The sequence below is a fragment of the Mus pahari genome, chromosome 1 (genome assembly GCF_900095145.1).
Source record: "Mus pahari chromosome 1, PAHARI_EIJ_v1.1, whole genome shotgun sequence".
Classification (NCBI taxonomy): Eukaryota; Metazoa; Chordata; class Mammalia; order Rodentia; family Muridae; genus Mus; species Mus pahari.
In genome coordinates, this window is record NC_034590.1 from 36,521,173 (window position 1) to 36,537,148 (window position 15,976).

The window sequence follows — 15,976 nt, forward strand, 5'->3', positions numbered from 1 at the left end:
GGTTGCACTTTCACAAGGGTCCATCCAGGGTTCCCTGAGTTTATTACTTTGGGCTCAAGGCAAGGTCCAGATAAGGTAGGGAGTGGATGGCGACCTGAAGCTATATGCTTCGTGGTGGCCAGAAGCAAAGGGAGAAAGGGACAGGGATAAAATTACTCTCCAAAGGGACACCCCTGGTCCCACCTCCTAGTAGCCCACCCATTCACTGTGATTCATGGATGGAGTAGCGCACGGCTGAGGTGAATTTCTCCTGATCCAATCACCTCTCAGTCTTGCCACTGGCTGGACGTCAAGCCTTCAATGTATGACATTTTATATGCAAATCACAACATGGTCCTAATTTGTGAGGGGTTTCTGTTCTCCCTTTAATTCTGAATGCATTATACATTTTAATTTTATGAAATGGTTTCTGCATCATTTGAGTTCATCATTTCCCCTGACAAATTATTTGATGCCATTAATAGCTTTTCTAACATCCCTGCTCAAGCCATGCCCATTGAGAAGCATTTCCTACAAGATACTGGGTCCACGTGCTTTTTCACTTTTCGGCTTTGGGCGCCCGTGTTTATGCATGAGCGCGGCCTGTTCTTTGCCTCTCTCACCATCCTCTTTGGCTTTACTGTGGGGCACATCTAAGACCTGTCAGGTTCAATACCTCACCCTCTTCTCTCCTGGACCGAAGTGATCTGTTCCTGGATGGCTTTCTTGATGAGCCGCCTGTGTAGGCCTGATACATTGTCAGGAGCAATTTCCAGCCGCTCAGGAGCCTGTGGGAGGAGTGCCCTTGAGCTCAGGAGTTCAAGGCCAGCCAGCTTGTGCTCCCACTGCGTTGTAAGTGGGTACATTCTAAACCACTGATTTATAAGTCTGTTCTGAGTGGGGAAATGAGTTTCACCTAACTGGTCAGTTCTCTCCAGGGGTCACAGTGGCATGGCACAGTCTCCTGTGTGTGCTTGCTACAGCTCCGTGCACGCCCAGCATATGACCTTTGAGCCTTCCTTGCTTAGAAGCGCTGCTGAACAGTGCACATAATGAGGGCCTTACCTACAGACTGTCACAGAGTTGGTGACAGTTAGACTCCCTCACCTATCCTCCCCATATTCTGCCTAGAGGCAGTAAGATCCTGGGGCTATAGATTTAGCTGAACTGGTCCAATCCCAGCTCTGCCATGTAGGGGCTGTACATGGGACTCTGCAGATGGGACCTAAGATCTTGTCTAAAGCCAACACTCAATGGGGGAAAAGGCAGCCTATTTCCCCAGGGAATGGAGATGGCTTAGTCAAAGAGCAGTTGAGTGCTGCTGGGTCAGGTAGTTTAGCCTTCACCTCTGTCCCTCTGTTCCCAGCTTCTATCTCATTCAAGGGTATGGCCACTGTCACTTATCGAAGGATGGTTTTGATGGCCGCCTCCCCACCACTTGTTCATTTGTTCCTATTATGCAGCTGCTTGCCTTCGCTTTGTTACAGCATGGAAGATTTAAGCAGCACCCACTGAAGGAGAATGCTGCCCGAGCCATCTTTGCTTAGGTGGCCGCGTATCTGTAATTTGGACTCGCTGTGTTTCAAGTGTTCTAGAGGTCGGGAGGGGGATGTTGACCCGAGTTGTGCACGGGAAGGCTGCGGGTAGCTGTGCTGCTGCTGGCTGCCCTCGGGGGAGAGGGTGGCACACAGTTTTTATGATAGGGCAGAAGGAAGAACAAAAAGTTCCCAGGTGCCCAGCTGCCAGGCCTGCAGCTTGTTTGGAGGGCACCCAAGGGAGCCGTGAACGAGGTTCATTTCCCCATTTTTTTTTTTTTTCTTATAAAAACTGTGCCGGTAGTTTGTGAGCTGTAGCAGACCCAACTGTGAGGATGCTTATGGGTGCGGTGGTACATGGGACATGTCCTCCCATGGTGTGTCTGCTCCCCGAAGAATGGAGCCATCAGACCCTGCTCCCCCAGGGCAGCAGGAGGATGGATACCGGCTTCCTTCTGCACAGCGTGCAGTTCAGCAGACTGGGGAAAGAACTTTGCTAGCTGCAGGAGTTGGGGCTGTATTTTTCTAAACCCATTAAGGCTCTTGAACAGCCGGCGTTGCTTAATGGTCCTGAAAGCATTTGATTAGTCCAAAGGCCTCTGCACGGCAGGTCCAGGGACTGAGATTTTTAAAATCCTCTGGGTCTGAGGCCCTGGGCTCTCTGCAGTGTCAGCATAGCCTGCACCTTAGTCACTGCCACCTGCCATCTTCCCAAGGGTACTTACGGCTAGCTAGGTACAAGCAAGCACTTTTGAGGGTATATTTTGGCAGGCCCATCTATCCCTGATGGTTCTTCTACCCAGGACTCCTTGCGGTCTAGACCTCTGGCATGACTCCTGGTTCCCCCCTTCCCCCCCCCCCCCTTACTCTCTATAGCCTTTGCTCTCCGGTCACACTGTGGCCTTGGCTGTCCTGCCTCCTAGCTCTCTCCTGGCTGTTCTGCTCTGTCCTCGCTTTTCTTCATTGGCATCCGTGACTCTGCCAGGCTCTTGTTACTCTTGTCACATTGGGAGAAGGTCATTTCGTCTCTTTGGGACCTTTGTTCTGCCTTCAGAGGTCAAGTGTGTGGTACTCTCAGTGCCATTTGATTTGTCCATCAAAGGCCCTTACCGCCCACCACGGTCAGGGACTGGTGGCCCCTCCCAGCACTCCAGCCTGTTTTCAGATAGTTAGGGGTCCCTTTTGGGTAGCCTCATGTACACTTCCCTGCCCCTCTAGAGTCCTTCTGAAGCACCGATGGCCACCGACTGCATTAGCCGATGGTTGTAGGGCACATGTTTCCTCATGGCCGTGAGACTAAGTAGAGCGATCTCTTCTGACATTGTGTTACACCTTGGCTATGACTGTAAGCAACTCATCCCATTCTGGGACCTTAGGTGTTTGAGCCCCGAGTGGGATGGGCAGAGGAGCTCCAAGATGAGTTTTTCTGATTGTGCTTCGGTTCTTTGCATCAGTTACTGAGTGAGGCTAGGGTGGGGTGGGGTAGGGGGCAGTGGTGAGGGGATCGAACCAATGGAGCAAGAGCCAGCTGACCAGCAGAACAGTGCTTATTTGGGTTGCTAATTAAAAGGAGATTCATTTCGGAAGGCTGCCTTAAGATTTCCCATGAGGACAAGAGGGTGAGCCGGGGTCAAAGCTGCCTTTTAGAGATGGGAACCACTCCATGTAGCCCAAGCACTTAGTAGATTCACTGCTGACCATTAGGCTCAGGGCAGTATGATAGCACCGACTGAATTTAATTTCTGATCATTTCTACTGTATAAGACTGGAAATGTGGACCTGCCTCCAAGGTAATAAAGAATAAAGAAATTTGCGTTTGTTTTAAATCACGTGGCCCAATATTTTGATATGAGTGTAGGGACTTGGTAGACTCTAATTTGTCTTTGACTTCTCTGGTTTTTGGATGGTTTGGGTCATGCTGTCTCTCTGATATCCATTAACACACTGTATGTAAATAACAAAACCAAATTTCCCAGTGACATGAATCTTTTTTTCTCATGCAATTGAGAAATCCAGATCAGTTGTTTGCAGGCAAGATTTGATTTGACTGTGTTTTCATAGTCCTGGTTCTCTTTGCGCTCTCTCTCTCTCTCTCTCTCTCTCTCTCTCTCTCTCTCTCTCTCTCTCTCCTGTATTAACTTCATCTTAGACCTGGTTCATGTATTTTCATATGCCTTTGTGCATACATTCTTCTTGATATTTCTATTTTTGCAATGGAAAGATTATCTACAGTCCTCAAAGTAGTCATGTGCTATTAAAACCTAATCATTGGACAAAGAATTGATGAAGACAGATACAGACAAACCAAAACAATGAATACCATGGTCAGGAAAGCTAACAAAGAGGTACTGGAGAGCCTTGATAAACCTGGAGACATGGTGGTGCGCTGAGAGCATACATCCCTCTTCAGCTCACAGGAGGACGACGTGGCTGCCCACTCTAGAAACCAAATTGAGATTTGGTAATGGGCCACTCTTGGCAATGACTCTAGGTTGCTGCCATCTCTTTGTAACAATGAGGAACGTGATGCAAGACTCCATTCACTCCAGTGGAAGCTGTGCGTTGGGTTCCCCTCTGTATTAGGGTTCTCTGGGTGAACGGGAATACAGTGAATGAGGATTTATTCGCGTTCCCACAATATGTTCTGGGTAGTCCAGCAATTACTGTGTCCCCCTTGAAGAGACTGAACCCTCAGTAGCTGTTCACTTCTTGAAGCTAACTATGGCAGCATTCTCTATCGGGTGCTGAAGGCCTGGGGGATTGCAGGAGAGCTGCTCTTCTTCAGTCTATGTGAGATGCTCGAAGATGCTGGGTTCTGATATCAGTGAGGGGATGTGTCAGCAGTAATCACAGCAGCAGCAGCAGCAGAGTAGTTGAACTCCTCAGTGAGAAGCAAAAGCAAGCAGGCAAAAAGCAAAAGCTTCCCCCCCTCAGACTTCCCTGAGGCAGCCTCCCACAGTGAGGGCAGTGTCTTCACATTTCAATTAACATAATCAAGTTGCTCCTTCACAGGGACTCTCTGAGGCCAGCCTTAATCTAGACAATCTATCTCAGGTGTGTCCTGAAGGAGGCAGGGCTCTTAAATCACTTGGATCTAGTCTGACAATGGAGATTAACCACGGGATCGTCCTATAGACGTCATAGGCATATCAAGATGGGAAGGGGGCTGGAGACATGGCTCAGCAGTTAAGAACATGTATTGCTCTTAGAGAAGACCCAAGTTTGGTTCCAAGCTCTCACATCAGGGGCCTCACAATCATCTGTAACTTCAGATCCAGGGGTCTGATGATCTGATGTCTTCTTCTGACTTCTGAAGGTGTTTGCACTCACGCACGCGCATACACACCACACACACACACACACACACACACACACACACACACGCATGGATGCATGCATGCATGCATTTGCACATGTGCATGCACACTAAATAAACAATGTAAAGAAAGCAGAACTAAATTCCTTGCTTTTATTTCTACTGGAGATGTGTATTCATGGTGTCTATGTGGCAGCTGAGTCATTGGTTTTAGTGGTGATTTGGATGTCACCATCTGAGTGCTATTTAACAAGAAGTTTGAAGTTTGGGGCCATACAGAGCAGTTTTCTGTGTCTTTAGCTTTCCAGTGTATTGAGAGTTTCTTAGCATATTGAAAAAAACAAAACAAACAAACAACCCAAACTCAGAAGTCACTGTTTTTTCTTCAAGGCTGGTGTGGAATATAGAAATACTCAGGGTGCAGGATGTGAGAGAGGTCCTCACCAGGTCACTCTCAGGGTGGACCACCCGGGCTCTGATGATTAATCTTGATTGTCAACTTGATTGCCTTGAGAGGTACACCTCTGGGTGTGTCTGTGAGGGTGTTTCCAGGGGGAACTCAGTAAGGGGGAAGATGCTCCTGAATGGGGGCACTACGGTAGGGGTGGTCCAAAGGAGTGCAAGGCACAGAGTCACAGGCATCCTCTACTTCCCCCTCCTGTCTGCCATGAGGTGACTAGCCTTCTCCCCAACCATGTCTGCAGCCTGGCTGTTCAGCTTGAGCTCAAGCTCCAAAGTGGCAGAGCCTCCCGCCACTCCCTTTGGTTGTTTATATAGGTTTTTGTCTGTTTGTTTGTTTGCAATTCAGAGTACCTAACACATCAGTTCTGCTAGCAGCTGAGCTCCTACCTGTGAGAGACAAGTTCCAGGGCCCTAGGACAGACCCTGGGGAGCCCCATGACAGCAGAGGGGACGAGTCTAGAGCACACATGGGAAGGGCATTAGGAGACAATTCACAGAACCTTCCTGGGCCAGATTTTTTCTTGAGTATTAGCCGTGCTAGAAAACCTGCGGCACCCCAGGAATATGGCCGGCTTCCTCTGCTGATTTCCCTTTAAATGTGTCCTAGAGAGTATTCAGACTCTCCTACTTGATGTGTGGCTTAGCCAGCTCACGACTTTGGCGATTGTGGGGACAAAGGTGGCTCCCTTTTGCCGCGACTGCTGCTTCACAGTTCAGCAGTCATGGGACTGGAACATCTGAACAGAGACAATGCAAACTAGTCTCCTGTATTCTGTCACAGTGACGAACCATGACTGCTCCAGTCACAGAGCCCCCAGTCTCCATCTGGCACCAACCTCGGGCCCCCAGTGGCCTCTTGGAGTTGACTCCTCTCAAGCAAGGTTATTGTCCCAAGGGCCAGAGAGGAACTCCAGGGCCCTGTTTCCAAAGAACAGCTGAGATCAGCAGTGGTCATAGCTTGGTGACATAGGCAGATGTCCCTGCCTCCTGCTGTCGGTGAGGGGACTGGATCTTGGGACTCAAACACCATAGTGCAAGGCTGCCTGTCGTCCCCACCCTCCGAGATCCTGAAGGGCTGAGTCTGAGGTGGCAATGACAGAGGCTTTGGCAGCAGGACTTCAGGGAAGAGGAGGCAGCCAGTGACTGGGCTGGCCACATCCTGTTGAAGTGCTAGCCCCCTTGGTGCTGACATCAGTGCATGAGCTGAGGACCGGCACACTTTTATTCTGTTTGCATTTCTTACTCGACCTCGGTCCAGCTGGAAGGTGATGAATGATGAGAAAACACAATGTCATTTCCTGACAAATCAAGGTCAAAAGACACCAGGAAAAGCCTGGATTAAACTCTGTCAACTCAGCCCAAGAGTTCTACCAAAAGGGGATAGAGCTTGGAGTTCATTAGGCATGATATTATGTCTGTTCTCAGCTATATGCTTTGTGTGTGTGTGTGTGTGTGTGTGTGTGTGTGTGTGTGTGTACATGAGCACACATGCATGCCACACACTTATGTGGAGGTCACAGGATAACTTTAGGAGTCATTTTCCTCCTAAAACTCTGGGTCCCGGGAATTGAACTCATGTCAAAGGGTCTGGCAGGAGGTGACGTTTCCTGCTGAGCCATCTTGACAGCCCAAGATCCTGATTTATATTCTCAATAAAGATTTACAATAAAACACCTTCAGTAGTCTTTTGGCAAGATGTTGGGATGGATCTAGGCTCATATCACAATGGCCAGGTCAACAGAAAGCATCGTGTCCCCAATGTCTGGTCTCAGCAGTCACAGTATCAGGTCGGCTTTCTTCTCTTTTCTAGGAACAAGATACCCTGTCCAGTGCCCTAGGGAAGGGGAGATGAATCCTCCTTTGAAGGGTTTAACAAAAAAGTATAGGAGCACATCTAATGCACCAGGGGGAGCTCAGGATCTGACCTCTCCCTGCTCACATCTCCCTGCCTCTCACAGGGAGCACCCTTCCTTTCATTTGTTACTTTCCCGCACTGCGTTTGTAAATATGCCTCCACCTGTTATTTTACGGGCTGTCTGCAAGCATGTTGTAAATGATTCCAGGTCACGGCATTCATTTTTTTCATCTGTAGCTGCCTTCTTTGCTTAACCTTCTGCTGAAGAGTCTCGCCCACAGGAGTCATCGCCGGAGCATTGTCGGGGAGGTGCTGCGGGGCGGTGCTGCATGGCGGTGCTGCGTGACAGTGCTGCTTGTCGGCTCCCATTGATGGATGTCCGGCTGCTTTCCAGTCTCTGACTGTTACCAACAAGGCTGTCATGGATATTTATGTGTGTATCTTGGTGAACGTGAGCCAGATTCGCGAGGCGTGCTTAACAAGGAATTGCTGTGGGGTCGAGGCTGTGAATCTTACATTTTACTAGAAGTAGCCAAATTGCTTTCCGGACTGGGTGGGTCTAGCAAGCAGCTTCCTCGTCAGTGCGTGTGAGTCTCCTCTCAGCCCTTTCCCTGACGACACTCAGCATTCCGGTTGTTTTTAGCGTTTGTTAGTCTGAATGCAGGCTCTGCCGGTGGTGGGTTGAATGAGAATGACCTCCATGGGCTCATATATTTGGATGCTCTGTCTGCAGTTAATGGAACGATTTGGGAAGGATTAGGGGGTGTGGCCTTGTTGGAGAAGTTGTGTCAGTTATTGGGCTTTGGGGTTTCAACAGCTCACACCAGGCTCAGTTCTCACATACTCTGTCTGGCTCCTGTTTGTGGGTCAAGAAGCAAGCTCTCAGCTCCCATGCTCCCTGCCATGGTGGTCATGGGCTCTGACCTCTGAAGTTGCAAACCCCCAGTCAACTCTTTCTTCTATAAACTGGTTGGTTGTGGTATGTATGCGGCAATAGAAAAGTCACCAAGACACCACATGTGGCCTTGATTTCTCTTCCCTGCCTGTCACTGGGATGGTACACCTTTCATATATTTATGTTTTTTCTAATTGATTTTATCTACTTGTTCTTTTGGGATGACTGAACCTACTCTTTGCCCCATTTTGTCTTTTCTTGTGGTCAGTCCAATCTCTTGTCTGACTTATGTATTGCAGATATGTTTTCTCTCTTACTTCTGTCAGTGTGGCCCAGGGCTGAGAGTGTGGACTTGAGGGCCATTCTGCCAGGATCGAATCTTTGGTTCAGTACTTCCTCTGTGGCCTTGGCTGAGCTAATTCATCTGCCTCAGTTTCCTCATCTGTGAATGGGGCTGGGAAGGAGAGGAGGCTTGTATCTGTGAAGCAGATCTTTGTCCCCCTTCTATTGCTGTTGTACAATTCCACAGGTTTGATAACTTACAAAGAATAGCTATTTCTGTGGCTCACAGTTCTGCGGTCTGGGAAAAGCAATAAGAAGGGACTGGAGTCTAATAAGACCTGTATCATCTGTGGCAGAAGATGAAAGGGGAGAACAGAGAAGGAGACAGAGAGGGAGGAGAAAGAGAAGAGGGCTGAGCTCATCTCCCCTCAGAAACCCACTCCTGTGACAGCTGAACCACCCCATTAATGGATTTGTGAGGGCAGAGACCTCCTGACCTAATTACCTTTGAAAGGTCCCGCAGCTCAGCACTCGCATTTGGGCTAGATCTCCGGTGGGCGAACTGTGGCGGACGTAGCTGAACCATAGCAGATGGTGATGAGCTTCATCTAGCCCTGCCCATTGAGGTCACATGGGAGCCTGTACATGGGGCCTTGGTGCCCTGTGCACACCCTGTGGGTGCTGTGTCTTCCTTTGATGGGCTGGCAGGCACTGCTGCGCTTGGCTCTCAGCCTTCTATAAAGCCCTCCCTTCAGTCCCTAAGCTGCCTGAATCAAAAACAAAATCCCAGCCTCCCACTAGGGGACACCTGGGAATTGGAAGGCATCAGGCTCCCCACAGCAAAAATAGAAGCTTCATTTGCTTTGGAAAACAGATGACAGTGAGAAGGGAAGCCAACAGAGGTGGCTGAGGAGGCCGGAGAGCCCTCTGGTCCTGGGCACCGTGAGGTTGGATGCAGCTGCGCTGATCTGCCAGCAAGCTGCCCCGTTCTCTTTCATCCTGGCCTCCCACCGGCATTGCGGTTGGTCTGTGACATCCACAGACTTGGCATCTGAGGCCCAGTTTTTTTTTAATACCTCAGTGCTGCACTGTCCTCTGGCCAGACTCCAGAAAACAGGATGGGTTTAATGTGGAGAATCATTGGGAAAATATGTCAGAGATTATAGGGAAGGCAGGCCTGCCAAGAAGGGTACAGAGAACTGTGCTCGGTCCTGTGATGGCATAGGCCACGCAAGGGCAGTTACCGAAGTGCAAAGTATCTTGGAGGCTGGCAGCCACTAGTTGCAGAAGACCTGTTAATAAAGTAGCTGGATTTGCAGTCGTGTCTCAGTCAGGACATATTCTGAGAAGGGTTGTGCTGATCCCATTTACACACACTAAGGTAATCTACGCCTAGTGTCGTATATGTGCCGTTTTACATCGCACGGATACTGTGACATCATTGAGTGTATAATCTTGGTCTTCTGTCCTCAGTGTGGCTTGTTACTGACCACTATGAGCTATGTGACTGTTTGATGGTGCCTTGGAGTTTGCTCTGCAGAAACAGATGCCGGGTGAGCCCCAGACTGAGGCTCGGAGTGCTGCCTCATTGCTGCATTTCTGAGAGAGAAAGGCTGGCGTTCAGAGAACAAGTTTATGAGTATCGAACCAATAGTCCACATCTGTACCCTTAACCCTGCCTGTAGGGTGGTACCAGGGTTTCAGCTAGAGGCCACAGTCACCGGAGAGAACTAGTTTAAACCGGTGGAGACATGTCCCACACAGTCTCTGCTTCAGAGCTGGGGCCGGAAGTGAGAGGCTGAGAGCGCAATGCTACTCATTGCCACGACCCATCACCTCCAGATTCTGAATGATATCTTTCCAAGTCTGGGGTTTGTACCCACCTTAGGAATGACAGTTTGCATGTTATTTTTAAGTCTCTCCAGTAGCGTAGTTGGAAGCACCTGCTGTAACAAGCAGTTGTTGTTGAAACTTTGAGATCATCAAAGACCCACTTTAAATCCAGCTTGTTCCCAAAACATTTGCACAAATAAGAGTCTTGAGATTTGAGCTTTTTATTCTGAAGCTGCAGTTTGCACAGGAGGAAAAGAACACACTCTCATCTTTATAAATAGTGTTATTAGCATTAAAGACTTTGCTTTGCAGTCAGCTTAGGGACTTGGCTATTCAGAATCTTAACATCTTACTTATAAACAGTACCTGGGCCTCCACTGTGACCATCTCTCCTTCCTACTGGCTCCGACGACCTGGGGATCCTTTCTGAGCTCAGTCTCTCTTTGCTCACACAAGCACTGCTAAGGCCAGCTCTTAGAGTTGTGCCTCTGAGCCTCTTTCCTTCTTTGTCCTGGAAGATTCTTGTTCTGTCCGCCTGAACACAGTCTCTGTGTATCACAACAGTTAGTGGCAGCCAGCGTGTGCTCTTGGTCTGGGGAACATCCATTTTCTTATCCCAAGAAGTCCCATCCCCCATACTGGGTGATGGGTGGGCCCTGCCCCATCTGTGGAGATGTAAGCCATGGCTTTAGATGGATGGTTCAATGAGCTGCCCTGAGTGTGTATGTGTATATATACACACACACATGCATACATACATATATATAATCTATATATAATATATAGCATATTTATATAATATATAATGTTTATGTATATACTTATTAATTATATAATTATATATTTATTTATATGTATATATGTATAATTATATATTTATATATAATACATATATGTATATATATGTATTCATATATGTGTGTGTATACTCACACCTCTATCTCTCTCTCTTTCACACACACACACACACACACACACACACACACACACGATTTGGGACCTCCCCTTAGCCATCAAAAGTAATCAGTGAATTCCGAGTCATTTATCCCTCTAAGGAATCTTTCCTCCGGGAATGCCTGGAAACGCAGCATCTGAAATGCTAAGTTTGGCCACAGACAAGCTCATTCCCAGAGCCTTGCATGTTGAAAAGCACAGGACCAATGACAGCAGTTGAAGTGGTGTCCTGTGAGGAAGTTAATGAGTTCTGGTACCTGATTGCCAGAAATCATAACTCTTCTCTTCCTGTGAGAAACTGGTTCTCAGGAGTGGTCTATGACATCAGATAGCTGAAAGCTAGTCATTGGATGTAACATCTGTGTCTCATCCCCACTGTGGACACAACAATATCCCAGAGTGCCCTTGTTCCTGTGGTGGTCCCCAGGGTAGGGTGGGAGGCCCTGTACCCTGGAGGATCCTAAGGTAGTCATGGAGAGGGAAGAATCCTTTGGTTTGAATTTGCATGTCTTTCTTGGAAAGCTGAGCTGCAGGGTCAGCCATCTCCCACCTCCATCCAAAACCAAAGCCTATGAGTGGGTAGATCTGGAGTGCAAGGCGTCTTGGCCCCGTGTGGAGACTTTCAGACTCAGGATGTCGAGGACTAGGAAATGATTCTGCGGATGGCTGTAGAGGGGAGGAACAGGCGCTGTTTAATCACAGATGGCTAAGGAGGCCTGCCATGCCCACTCCTGGGGAGGGAGAAAGGAGCAGGAATAGAGTTTGGCAGTGATAGGAATAGCTGGACAAGGCAGATGTGCAGAGAAACCCAGGTAACCCAGCAAGCATGCTATATTTCTCTGTCCTTTTTAGCTACTGGCAGGAGCCAGAGTTTTTTTTTTTTTTTTTTTCCTGATCCAGTTACCTAGAGGGATGGCTACCGACTCTTCTGGCCTTCAAGGGCCTTCCTCTGCTCCCATGAAGGTCCTGGAGAGGGTGCAAGAACCTGGTGGTGGTGTAGTAGGTGACCTTGCATTTGAATTAAAAGGCTGCGGGGGACACTGGAGAAGATAAACATGAAAAGAATGCAAATGAATCGCATCAGAGTGGACAGGAGCCCTGACTCCACATCCACTGGGACGGCTGCGTGGAGCCTATAAATAGGCACTTAAAGCCTGCTTCTAAATTGAGTTCAGATGTGGGCCTGTTTCCTCGCATGGAGAAGTATTTGTGTAAGGTATAACACACCCCACTGTTCCCAGGCTGGAGGATTTTGTGCTTTCTTGGGGACTCTATGTGGAACAGGCGGGGGGGGGGGGGGGGTTGCGCTGCTCCAGATGAATGAGACTCTGTCCTTTTCAGGGGCCTCAGAGGAGAGAGAGAGCTTGTAGAGAGAGGCTCTCTAGGGAAGGAGGCAGCAGCAGTTCTCTGAGGGTCAGGGATGCGAGTCCCTAGACAACTCCTGGGCTTCTCCCAGGTGTCCCTGTTCAGGAGCAGGTAGGAGAGTCTTAGACCCAACGCACACAAGGACCTCCGCAGGCTCACAGTGAGCTGGGATGATGCCAGATGGTCTGGAATAGAGGCTGACACACATCCTTAAGGGGAGGGGCGTAACCTGTAGGCATGGTGGGATGGGGACCCTGGTTTTCCAGATCTCTTCCTGCGTTGTTACTCCATTTTCTGCTATGCTAGTAGTCACCTATGGATGGGTGCTTTTTTTTTGGGGGGGGGTAGATGCTTTATTTTGGTTCTTGGTTCTGGAGGTCCAGAGTTAAGAGCTGCATATTGGGATGGCTATCCCTCCTGCAGCGCCCAGGGGTGTGTGCATGCGTGCGTGTGTGCGTGCGTGCATGCGGAGCAAAAGAGCAGGTTGCTTGTGTGTTCAGATTTCTCTCCCTCTTCTGATAAAGCCACCAGTGTGAGCTGTGGGAGCTCAAGATGGCTGGTCCTATCCTGATTATCTCCCAAAGCTCCCTCCCCACCCCAATGTCCCCCCAAGCACCATGCTCAGGAATAAGTTCTCATCTCTAAGTATCTCAAAGCCCAAACTAAACACTGACAGTGTCATAAGGGACAAGCTGTCTTCAGGTCTCAGCACTGGCTGACTAAAGCTCGGGACCTCACAAAGCCACCTCTTACCAACTGCTCCGGAGCAGTGGAGCCAGTTCCTTGTGGGCAAGTGAAGTGTTTTGCCCACGGGACTGTACCAAGTATGAAGGATTCCGGGTGTCAAGGTCACACTGTGTCCCAGGGCATTTATTAGATGTGAGTGTGGCTTAAGGTGCTGGGGTCTGGGGGTTTTGCTGTATGTCGCTTACCCAACTGCCTTTCAATCAGCTTTTTTTTCCCCTCTTCTGCCTTATTTTCCTAATGTGTTTGTTAATATGCGTGCATCTATTCTCCCCCTCTTGTTCCCTCCTCATTGGTGTGTGTGTGTGTGTGTGTGTGTGTGCATGTGTGTGTGCATGTGTGTACATGTGTGTATGTGCGTGTGTGTGTGTGTGTGTGTGTGTGTGTGTAGGTCGAAGGTCAACCTTGGGCGTCATTCCATAGGTGAGACCTAACGTGCCTTTTGAGATAAGGTCTCTCATTGGCCTGGCTATGGCTTGCCAGTAAGTTCCAGGGATCTGTTTATCTCTACCTCCCCAGTGCTGGGATTACAAGTACAAACCACATTGGTTGTCTTCTCTTTGTGTGTGTGTGTGTGTGTGTGTGTGTATGTGTGTGTGTGTGTGTATGTGTGTGTGTGTGTANTGTGTGTGTGTGTGTGTGTGTGTGTATGTGTGTGTGTGTGTGTGTGTGCATGTGTGTGGTTCTGGGGATGGGCCTTGGATCCTCATGGCCGTGCTCTCAGGAAGCACTGTGCTAACTGACCTATCTCCACAGCCTCAGTAGTCACTCTCCTCCACAGCCATGCACAGGCTGTGCAGGCCTCTGTTGGTGCCCACACAGGAAGCAAGCAGCCCATACTGACTGCACTCTGGGAAGTGGGTATGCGGTTGAAAAGCCTCATCTGTGCCCCCCACAAAGAGGCCTCCCCAGAGAGCCAGAATCTGTAAGGCATTGAAGTGCTACACATACACCAGACCGTTGGGAAGGACCCGTGTAGCTATGTGAATGCCAGGTCCCAGCCATTCCAGCAAGGGCACAGAAGTGAAGGGTCTGCAGATCCCTTACCAGTCCTTTAGAGGATTCTAGTCAGTTCTTTCTCTGGACTGGAGGTGTTCGCATGGGCTAGGTTGGGACAGATGAGATTCTCCAGGGCTGGGAGAATGTCTGCCCAAGGAACCAAGACTGAGTGTCTGGCTTTCTTGGAAATGTGATCATGAGTCCAGAGTAGAAGCCATTGTTTGCTCGTGCCTGTAGAAAAGACTCATTTCTTTCTCCCCAGTGAAGGCAGCCGCCCTCTCTATTCTCTGACCTCAGACCTCTCAGCAGGTAAGAGGAAGGTTGCCTTTCTACTGCAGCTGCCTAGGAAGGTCTCAGGAGGCGACCTTTTTAAAGGGGAGCAGAAGAACTGGAGAGGTAGCTCAGTGAGTAATGTGTTTACCCTGCAAAGAGGAGGACCTGAGTTTGCACCCTCAGATATGCATGTAAAAACCTGGGCGCAGGGGCCTGGGTCTGTAACCTCAGCTCTCAGAGGGCAGAGGCTGCAAGATGGACCCCTGAGGTTACAGATTAGCCAGTTAGCGAGCTCTGGGTTCAGAAAGACTGTCTTAAAATGAGAGAGACTGAGGAGGAAAATGCTTGATGTTGGATTTTTGACCTTCACACGCGCGCGCACACACACACACACACACACACACACACACACACACACACGTGGACCACACAAAACAAGAAAATCCTTTGTATTTTCATCCTCCTTCAGCTGTAGCATATGAAGAAGGGGATTAGAGACAATTCTGAGGACAGATAAACCAAGCTTTCCTTCCGGATCCAACCCAGGCCTGTTAGGTTTCCCTCCTCAGCTTGAGGGGCCTGGTCCTCCTTCCTGTTCTCTAATGAACCTCTTGGCCAGGAGGGAGGGCAGAGACCCTTGACAGAGAGTGAGTGAGGCAAGCCTTTCTCTTCTTTTACTGACTCTTCATTGTCCTTCAACCCTCACATGGACCCCAGCCTTCTTTGAAAGTGTCATAGAACAAGGGTTCTGCCACCACTGGGGTCAAGCTTTGTTGTGGGGGAATGCATATTCATGAGGCCTTTGAAGCACTTCATTAATATGCAGGTAGTCTCTCCTTCTAGAGTGGTACATAAGCCATTATTATTTGCCCAACATGCTTTTTTTTCTAAGGCAATAATTATGCAATGGAATGGCTAAAGAAACATTTTTAATTATTTGTTTAGGGTACTTTCTATCATCTCATTAGAATTATAATTCATTCGCTTTTGCAGGTGATTTGGAACCCTCACATTTAAATTTGTATGCATGGAAGAGCGTTATACAAGCACCACTGCCATTTCTAGAACTAAAGTCATTTCTTCTGTTCCTTCTGCTTTATTCCAGGAAGACTGGATCATCAGGGGAGTTCTCAGGACATTATCACGGCACTCATTTCTGGTAAGAAATCAGAGGCAGTCTTGCATCGAGCCAGGTGGTCTTACCTGGAATTCCTTCTTGCTTCTGCCATATGCAAACTGGGCTTGCCTCAGCAGAAGGACGGACCAGTTCTGTGTCCATTTCCAGGGAAATGCAGGGGTTTAGTTCTCTGTTCCTGAGCACAGACCTTTGAAGCTGAATTTAATTGATAGCCAAATACTAGACAGACCCTGAGCTCACCTCTGCTCATTTGCTTTGCCTGGATTTAGTCTTTGCCCACCACGAGACATATAATAGTACACACGAAGACATCTTGTCCTTTCTCCCTCAGGCTAGTGTTCCTCTG

At 48.8% G+C, this 15,976-nt stretch overlaps 1 protein-coding gene across 4 annotated transcripts in view; it reads left to right on the forward strand.

Annotated features, from left to right (window-relative positions):
• Positions 1–15,976, forward strand: part of Apba2 (amyloid beta precursor protein binding family A member 2) — a 223,923-nt gene that overhangs the window by 97,232 nt on the left and 110,715 nt on the right. For all 4 annotated transcript variants that reach the window (XM_029541610.1, XM_021193417.2, XM_029541614.1 and 1 more), the window contains one exon: positions 15,598–15,651. The gene's annotated coding sequence lies outside the window, so the exon portion shown is untranslated. The remainder of the gene's footprint in view (positions 1–15,597; positions 15,652–15,976) is intronic.